The 8,699-nt window shown below is 38.6% G+C and overlaps 1 pseudogene; it reads right to left on the bottom strand.

Moving 5' to 3' along the window:
* Positions 1-5,198: 5,198 nt before the first annotated feature.
* On the bottom strand, positions 5,199-6,882 carry LOC102827594 (annotated as a pseudogene).
* Positions 6,883-8,699: the final 1,817 nt, after the last annotated feature.

The raw sequence follows: 8,699 nt of genomic DNA, 5'->3' as shown, positions 1-8,699 counted from the left end.
CCTCTTCTGAATCAGGCTTGAACATCTGGAAGTTCTCTGTCAATGTATGCTTGTAGCTATTTCTGTATTACCTTTAGCAAAACTTTACTCGCTTGAGATATCAAAGAGATTGTCTGATGATTGCCGCATTCCGTTGGGTCACCTGTCTTTGGAATGGGCACAAATATGGATCTCTTCCAATCAGTTGGCTAGATAGTTGTCTTCCCAATTTCTTGGCAGAGATGAGTGAGTACCTCCTGTGCTGCCTCACTTTTTTGAAAGATTTCAATTTGTATTCCATCAGTTCCTGGTGCCTTATTCTTTGCCAATGTACCTTGGACTTCCTCCCTAGGTATCATTGGCTCTTGATCATATGCTACCTCTTGAAGCGGTTGAACATGAATCATTTCCTTTTGGTATAGTGACTCTGTGTATTCCTTCCATCTTCTCTTGATGCATTCTGCATCATTCAATAATTTACCCAGAGAATTTTTCAATAAGGAAATTTTCAATAAAGAATGTCGAGGTTCCTCCTGTTTGAGAAATGCTGAGCATGTTCTTCGTTTTTGGCTTTCTGATTCCAGATCTTTGCACATTTTATTGCACTATTTGGCTTTATCTTCTTGAGCTGATCTTTGAGATTTTCTGTTTAGCTCTTGTACTTCCTCATTTCTTCCATTTGCTTTAGCATCTCTACACTGGAGAGCAAGTTTCAGTGTCTCTTCTAACATCCATTTGAACTTTTCCTTCTTTCTTGTCTTCTCAATGACTTTTTGCTCTCTTCATGTATGATGTTCTTGATGTCGCCCCACAACTCTTCTGGTCTTTGGTCTTTAGTGTTTAATGTATCAAATCTGTTCTTCAGATGATCTCTAAATTCAGGTGGGATATATATTCAAGGTCATATTTTGGCTCTTGTGGAGTTGTTTTCATTTTCTTCAGCTTCAGTTTGAATTTGCATATGAGTAATTGAGGGTCAGTTCCACAGTCTTCCCCTGGACTTGTTTTCACTGATGATATGGATGCTCTGGTAGTGTAGTGGTTACAAATTGGGCTGTGCACCACAAGGTCAGCAGTTCGAAACTACCAGCTGTTCCGTGGGAGAAAGATGAAGCTTTCTGCTCCCATAAAGATTTACAGCCTCAGAAACCCTGGACAGGGTCACTATGAGTCGGAACCGAATCCACAGCATATAACAACAACAACAACATGGATCTTTTCCATCTTCTCTTTCTGCAGATGTAGCCAGTTTGATTTCTATGTGTTCCATCTGGTGAGGTCCATGTGTATAGTCGTCTGTTATGGTGTCTAAAGAAGGTATTTGAAATGAACAAATCATTGGTTTTGCAAAATTCTATCATGCATTCTCCAGCATCATTTCTATAACCAAGGCCATATTCTCAAACTACTGATCCTTCCTCTTTGCTCCCAACCTTTGCACTCCAATCATCAGTAATGATCAATACATCTTGATTGCATTTTTGATGAGTTGCAGATTGAAGAAGTTGGTAGAATTCTTTTATTTCATCCTCACTGGCTTTAGTGGTTGGTGCATAAATTTGAATAATAGTGGTATTAACTGGGCTTCCCTGTAGGCACATGCATATTATACTATCACAGACAGCGTTATACCTCATTACTGATCTGGATATGTTCTTTTTCACAATGAATACAACACCATTCTTTTTCATTTTGTCATTCCCTGCATAGTAAACCATGTGTTTGTTAAATTCAAAATGGCCAATACCAGTCCATTTCAGCTCACTAATGTCTAAGATATCGATGTTTTTTGTTCCATTTCATTTTTGATAACTTCCAGTTTTCCCGGATTCATACTCCGTACATTCCATGTTCTGATTTTCATTGGATGTTTACAGCTGTTTCTCTTCATTTTGAGTTGTGCCCCATCAGCAAATGAAGGTCCCACGGGCTTTTCTCCCAAGAGCTTTACTCCCTTCATGTTATCATGGTCAACTCTACTTTGAGGAGACAATGCTTCCCCAGTCACATTTTGAGTGCCTTCCAATCTGAGGGGCTCATTTTCTGGCACTGTATCTTACAGTGTTTCTCTGCTATTCATAAGGTGACTAAAGATTCAGAAGTAGTTCGTCACTCTTTCTTCCTAGTCTGTCTTCATCTGGAAGCTCATATGAAACCTGTCCACCATAGGTATCCCTGCTGGTTATTTAAAATACCGGTGGCATAACCCTCAGAATCACAGTAACTCACAAGCCCCCACAGTAGGACAAACTGACAGATAAGTGGTGGCCTTTTGGTTTTAAGTGAAAACTGTCACTTTAAATGATAATGGATAAATTCATTTACTTAGCACTTGTTGTTTTTGTTGTTAAGTGCTGTTGAGTCTGTTCTGACTCATAGAGACCCTGTATAGGATCTCTAACCTAACACCCTCTTACTAGCTAAGCTTTCATGGGCTGCTCTCTGCTATATCACTGTAGACTGAATGACATTCTCCAGAATTATAATGGTTGCTATTGTAATCATCCAACTATCTGTTCACTTATTCACTTCTTCTATTTATACCTTGTCAAGTTGTTTTCGACTCATAATGACCCTATATGGTATTTCTGAGGAGCAGCTGGTGAGTTTGAACTTCTGTCCATGTGGTTTGCAGTCCAGTGTTGATCTTACATCAGAAGTCTGACATTTGTCTAGCAACTATCAAATCATATCCTTTTTTGTAAGGGAGAAAAGGTGACTTTCATGCATGTCTGCTGAGTCAATTGCTAAACCATTTTTAAAAAAGCTTTTATATTAGCATTTTTATATTAGACTACTTTATTCTGTTTTCTTTACTAGCCATTTGGTTCTTCATACTCACACCTGTCTCTAATTATGAGATCTCAAAAACAAAACCCACTGTTATGAGTGGATTGTGACTCATAGCAGCCATACATCTAGGAGATAGTGGAGCTACTGTTTAGACTGTACAAGTTGTTAACTAACTTGGAGTAGGTTCCAACACATACTGACTATCTATGTGGTTTCCAACGAGCAGCTGGTGGGTTTGAACTGCTGACCTTGCAGTTAGCAGTTCAGTGTTGATCCTATAGCACCACACCGGACTCCATTTTGCTTGCTCATTTCCTTCCAGCAATGAGGCTATCTTCCCATTTACACAGTCTGGAAGCCCTAGTGTTATGATTGATTACATCTTTATTATACTCTATATTCAGAGATTCATTGAGTCTTAGCCATTGTAGAAAAATATATATTTCTTACATCCAAATCTTTCAGTCTTTTGCAATGCCACTCACTTGGTCTGAAAAATTTGTTGCAGCCTCCCATGTGGGCATTTCTCTCTACAGATCTTCTTCAGCCTACAGAATTACATTTCAAATATGTTGGTCTTGATGCTTATGCCACAGTTTTACATCTTTCATTAATAGTTAGAGATAACATTTCTTGAGTATTTGTTATGGTTTACTCTTTGATCTAAATCTTCATATTTGATTAATTTAAGCTTATGTACTCTGGTGGTAGTTGTGGTGGTTGTGCGCCACCGAGTTGGTTCTGACTCTTAGAAACCCTGGGGGTTTCTGAGGCTATAAATCTTTATAATAGCACAATGCCTCATTTTTCTCCCATGGAGCAACTGGTAGATGAGAACTACTGACCTCATGGTTAGCAGCCAAGCTCTTAATCCACTACCCTACTAGGACTATTGTTTCCTGAGTGACAGACAGTGGTGCTCACCACTATTTAATGCTAATATTATTCTTATTTTCCAGAGTGTAACTTGAGACACAGGGAGCTTACCTAAATAACCAGAGTTTACACAACTGGTTAGGAGCAGAGCTGGGATTTGGTTCAGTTCCAAATTCACTCCTAAACACTAATCTTCAGTTGTACTAATGACACATTATAGTACTTTTAACTCAGGTTTTATTTTAAGTATGTTGAATAAATTAAATATCTTAATTTCCTTATGCATCGAAGAAGAAATTATTATTATTCCCTTATTACAAATGAAAAACAGAGGCACAGAGAATTTAGGAACTTGGCAAAATTCATGCAATTAATAAATAGTAACTCTAGAATTGAAACTCAGTCTCATTCCAGAATCTTGCTTTTAACCATTAGGCTCTATTGCTCCTCAGCTCCTTGATAGCTCCCTAGTCTAAACAATAAAGCATAAATTCACTTATTTGGCATCTGAAGCCCTTCACAACTTTCTCTATGTCTTACTCTTGAAATTAGGAAACAGTTTTCTGTAATTCCCCTTGATCATGTCATTTCCCCTATTGAACCTGTTGTATGTCCTTATGATTTTATGAGAAAACACTTGATTCTTGAAATGTTAGATGCCATCTCACTAGTACAGTCTTCATGGACTTCTTTCTACCCTGACACTGTAGAGAAATTGGCACTCTCCAGAATGAACAAACATTGCCTATCATTACATAGGCCAATATTACCACACTATTATAACCATCCAACTTTCCGTTTGCTTCTTTACTTCTATATATCCCTAACAACTAGAAACTTTTTCCTTTCATTTTTTTGTTTTTGAGGGAAGAAAAGATTATCATCACATTTTCCTGCTCAATCAAATGCTAAATCACTGCAAAACATATGAAAAACCTTTACATTGAACTAATGCTGATCACTTTATTCTTTGTTCTTTACTGGGCATCAGTACCTACTTGTACCTGTCTATAATTATTAACTCTTTAATAAAAAAAAACTTACTGTGATTGAGTCGATTGGGATTTATAGTAACTCTATAAATGGGACAGAATAGAACAGTTTCTTAGGATTTCATAAACTGTAAATATTTATGGAAGTAGACAACCTCGTCTTTCTTCTAGGAGCAACTGCTGGATTTAAACCAATTTTTTTTTTTTGTTTTTGTTTAGTGTAATGTTTATTCTAATTTAATTTAATATTCTTATAAAATTATTAGGTTGCTAAAGTAAAGTTTTCTTAATCTAAGGATATTGTTGTTGTTGTGAAGTGCTGTTGAGTCGATTCCGACCCATAGCGACTCTGTATAGGGTTTTCAAGGAGCAGCCGGTGAGCTTGAACTACCGACCTTGCAGTTCAAACAGCTTTGCAGTCTGGTGCATTAACCCACAGTGACACACCAGGACTCCAAGCATATTAGGAACCATTATAAATATACAAACTTTAAAAAATTATGAAAGACTTCAAGATCTCATTAATAGAGTTAGAAATGTCAGTTATTATCCTACTGGTCAACTTTTGGCTTGTATTTTCTTGGCACCATTAGGCCAGGAATAACAATCAGGTAGAAACTGGTCATAATCAGTGGTATACATTTGAGAACAGACTAATGCTTTCTTGTTTTGGGGTCAGGGTAAACTGTGGCTATCTCTTCTTGGTATGCATCTTGCATAATGAGAAACTTCCCTAAAGGTGTTCAAAGGAAGATAAAATCAACCCTCTTCCAAGTGTTTATCTGATACTTGCTGAGCTATAATCTCAGCAGTTGTGACAAAGACCTTATCCATGATGTGCCTCAATCCACATGCAACAACACCAAGAGTTAACTCCAGAAAACACTTAAGAATTGATGCTTGTCCAGGATACAAGGTTCTTCCATTTGGAAGAGTGATGGAATCAAACTGACTGCCACTGGCAAAAATTGCATGTCTCTTTAGTTTATAGCATTGCTCCGCAGAACATTCTGCTTGCTAGTTGGATTACTCAAAGCAAAAATAATTGGCTGCTCACTGAAGGAAGCCATATCTTTGATAATTCGTTCTGTGAAAGACCATCAATTGCAGCCACTCCTATTAGATCAGTTGGTTTAGTGTTTGAACAATGATTTCTAGGTTCTTCACTTTTTCATGTTCATGAGAAAATTCTTCTTACTTCTGTGTTATTGAATCATGGCGTTTAGCTATTCATCCTTTTGAGTCAACCAACAATATCTTTTGATGGCTTTCTCCTTCGGCAAACCTTCTTTTTCCATGGTCATGACAATCAAGTGTGTGATTCCTATGGCAACCTCTCCAGCTCCTTTGAACAGTGTTGTATGATTAGACAGTTTGTTCTTGGTTATTTGAAGACCTGCAAGGAGACCTGCTACTGTAACAGATGCTATTCCTTGAATATCGTCATTGAATGTACAATACTGGTTTCGATACTTGTGCAGGATACAAAATGCATTCCTATTGGCAAAATCTTCGAATTGAATAAGGCAATTCATGTCATACTTGGAAGAAACTGCCTCCATGAATTAATTCCTAAGCGCACCATATTCATGACTTCTCACTCTCCTCTGCCATAGTCCAATGTACAATGGATCTTTAAATAACTCCTAATTTTCTGTTCTTACATCAAGTGACAGGCAAACACTCTTGAGGGTTCATCCCTCCAAAGCTGTATGCACAGTCAATTTATCCACAGAGACACCCATCTCGTTGCAGCCCAGGTCTCCCAAGCCAAGAATATTCTCTCTATTAGTTATCATAAAAGCTTTGATGCCATCTTCTGGCCAGGCATTAAGACTTGAAGCACTGTGCCCTTTATCACGGATACTAATAAAGAGACCTCTTGGCTTTTGAAATGCTAAACTATATTGTTGACAAGCCAGACCCACAGCTTGAGTATTAACAATTGGCATGAATTTCCCATTATCAGACATTAGCACTCTACAAAAGAGGTTTCATTTCTATCTTGAAGGTTCATTAAGAGCAGATACCTGTTAAAGTCAGAGTTCAGATGCTCAAAGTTTTTAATTACATGATGGACCTGGATATTCTGACTGATGAAGCAAGGGGGCAACAACCTATGGATTTTCAATTGCTATCTCTCTTCTAAGGTAGACGCTAAGTCCTTGTTGAGATGGGGGTTCCTTGTCACTGGGTGGCCATGCTGGTGGGTATGGCGGCAGCAGGGAACTCCGGGTTCCATGGCTGGCAAACAGCTCAGTGGTGAGGTAGGGATGATACCCGCAGCCTAAACCACCAACTTTGCAGTTAGTTACCCAATGTTTAGCCCACTTTACCACCAGATCACCTTATAAGTTCTTTAGGACTAGAAAATTCAGAGGAATTGTTCCAATTAGACAGTCATTGTTGTTATTGTTAGGTGCCATCAAGTCAGTACTGACTCATAGTGACCCAATGCACAACAGAACTAAACACTGCCTGGTCCTGGGCCAATCTCACAATTGTTGCTACGCTTGAGCCCATTGATGTGGCCACTTTGCCAATCCAGCACACTGAGGGCCTTCCTCTTTTTCTCTGACCCTCCATCTTACCAAATATGGTATCCTTCTCCAGTGACTGGTCCTTCCTGACAATATGTCCAAAATATGAGAGACAAAGTTTGGCATCCTGGCTTCCAAAGGAGCACTCTGGCTACACTTCTTCCAACACAGATCTGTTGGTTCTTTTGGCAGCCCATGGCAATTTCTCCTCCAACACCATAATGCAAAGGCATCAATTCTTCTACGGTCTCCCTTATTCACTGTCCAGCTTTTGCATGCATATGAGGTTATTGAAAATGCCATGGCTTGGGTCAGGCGCATCTTAGTTCTCATGCTGTCCCTTCTAAAGTAGTTACTTGTTTCAACCACCACAATAATCAGGTAAAGTCTGTCTTAAATCTGTGCAGTTAAGTGTAACTAGCTGTGACAGATGCCTAGGCTACTGAGGTTTTAAAAATCTGAAACTATTTCCAGGATCTTCTACTTGCCTCACTTAAAGAAGTTTACAAAACCAAAAACCAAGCAAAATGTAGTTGGGAAGGAAATGAGACTTATCCACAAAGAAGCCTATAACTGGATTTGGTCATAATAATCAACACTCATGAGAATTGTTGTTGTTAAGTGCCATCGAGCTGGTTCCAACTCATAGTGATCTGATGCACAACAGAACAAAACCCTGCCCAGTCCTTTGCCAGCCTCACTATTGTTGTCGTGCTTGAGCTCATTGCTGCTGTGCCACTTCATCTCCTTGGGGGTGGGGGGAGCAGGAGGGTTCTTCCTCTTTATAGCTGTCCCTTTACTTTACCAAGCATAAAGCCCTTCTCCAGGAACTGGTCCCATCTGATAATGAGTGAGAAGTTTCATCACCAAGGTTTCAAGGAGCACTCTGGCTGTACACCTTCCAACACAGACTTGTTTGTTCTTCTGGCAATATTCTTCTCCAACACCATAAGTCAAATACTTCACTTCTTCTGTGGGTATTCCTTATTCATTGTCCAACTTTCACATGCATGTGGGGCTATTGAAAATACAATGGTTTGGGTTAGGCACACCTTAGTCCTTGAACTGACATCTTTGCTTTTCAATGCTTTAAAGATATCTTTTGTGGCAGATTTGCACAATGCAATCTTCATTAATTTCTTGACTGCTGTTTCCATGAGTGTTGATAGTGGATCCAAGCAAAATAAAGTCTTTCACAACTTCAATATTATTTCCATTCATCATGAAGTTATTTATTATTCTATTGGTGAGAATATTTGCTTTCTTTACATTAAGGTGTAACCCATACCAAAGGCTGTGGTCTTTGATCTTCATTAATAAATATTTTACATCCTCATCACATTCAGGAAACAAGGTTGTATCATCTGCATGTCACAGGTTATTAATGAGTCTTCCTCCAATCCTGATGCCAAGTTCTTCATATAATCTAGTTTATTGGATTAGCTGTTCAGCACACAGATTGTAAAAACAAAGTGAAAGAATACAACCTTAGTGCACACCTTTCCTGATTTTATACCAT

The sequence above is a fragment of the Chrysochloris asiatica genome, unplaced genomic scaffold (genome assembly GCF_000296735.1).
Source record: "Chrysochloris asiatica unplaced genomic scaffold, ChrAsi1.0 scaffold00026, whole genome shotgun sequence".
NCBI lineage: Eukaryota > Metazoa > Chordata > Mammalia > Afrosoricida > Chrysochloridae > Chrysochloris > Chrysochloris asiatica.
The sequence above is the reverse complement of the archived record's forward strand: the minus strand, read 5'-3'. Positions and strand labels throughout refer to the sequence as shown.